The sequence below is a fragment of the Crocuta crocuta genome, unplaced genomic scaffold, assembly GCF_008692635.1.
Source record: "Crocuta crocuta isolate KB4526 unplaced genomic scaffold, BGI_CrCroc_1.0 scaffold1015, whole genome shotgun sequence".
NCBI lineage: Eukaryota > Metazoa > Chordata > Mammalia > Carnivora > Hyaenidae > Crocuta > Crocuta crocuta.
The window spans coordinates 167,645-168,956 of NW_027532631.1; the positions used below are offsets into that span (position 1 = coordinate 167,645).

A 1,312-nucleotide genomic window follows, 5' to 3' on the forward strand; every position below is an offset into this window, starting at 1 on the left:
CTACATAGTAGCAATGAAAAATATAAAGTGAAATTGACAACAATTCTATTTCAAATAGCATCAAATACAATTAAACACATAGGAATATATGTATCCAAGAAGGTGCATGGCGTGTGCACTGAACATTCCAAATCATTGCTGAAAGAAATTAAGGAGGACTTAAATTAGTGGAAAGCCATTGGATTTAGTGAATTGGGCATTTCAAACGGATAAGATGGCCATAGTTTCCAAGGCAATATATAGGTTCAATACAATCCCTATCAAAATCAAAAGATCATTGATGATCTTTTGCAGACATGTAAAGGCCAATCCAAAATTCATACGGAAATTCAAGGGACACAGAGCGCCAAAACAATCCGGAAAAGAAGAACACAGTTGTGGGATCCACACTTGCCAATTTCAAAGCTACAGCAATCCTAAAACATGTGNGGCAGCCCGGGGCCCCGCGGGGCGGCTCCCCAGTGCGTCCCCGCCGAACGCCCGCCTGCCGCTGCCGTCGCAGTGCCAGCGCGCTTTCTTCGCCACCGAACGGGCAAAGGTGCTCAAAAAGAGCCCTGTGCAGGAAACGCTCGGCCGGCGCTGGTCACGTCTGCCGCCCCCTCGTGGTGGGAATCACGAGGACGTCTGTCCACCAGGGAACCGGGACGCGCCACACACGCCCGTCCCTGCGGCGGAATATTACTCGGCCGTGAAGGGGCTTCAAGTGCTGATTCACGCCCCCCACCCCCCGCCGCCGAATGAACCCTAACGACAACGCCGCGCTACCGGAAAGCAGCCAGACGCAGGAAGCCACCTAGTGGCCCAGCGATCCGTGTGTGGACGTGTCCAGGACAGGCACACCGCTAAGGGCAGGACGCGGACCAGCGGCTGCGGGGGGACTCCGTGGGCGGTGGGGACGCGGTGCGGGGCAGAGGGGCCGCCTGACAGGCACAGGGCTTTCTTTTTGGGGTGGTGCCCACCTTTTGGAACGACATAGTTGTGCTGGTGGCCCGACCCCTCTCGCGTGTACTCGGGGCCGCTGGCTCCCACACTTGTGTTGTTCCGTGTGCACCAGGCGCCCGTCCAGCGGAGAGCGAGCGTTCCCTGAAACGGGTTCCAGGGGGGCAGGGGGATTAAGCTGCCGCCAAGCGCCGTGTTTCTGCAGCGGGGACCGTAGGAAAGCAGGGCCTTCGCGAGATCTACGTGTCGCCAAATGTGCACCCCGACCAATGAAGGAAAGGGTCGGTCCGTGGTCGCTAGGATACAGAGTAGCGTCCTGCAAAGCCTCACGCTTGCAGACTTTGGGCCACCAGGCCATTTTGGGCTCCTTCCC

At 56.6% G+C, this 1,312-nt stretch overlaps 1 protein-coding gene across 1 annotated transcript in view; it reads right to left on the reverse strand.

The window, feature by feature from the left end:
* Window positions 1-1,312, reverse strand: part of F8 (coagulation factor VIII) — a 118,072-nt gene that overhangs the window by 10,967 nt on the left and 105,793 nt on the right. The window lies entirely within an intron of this gene.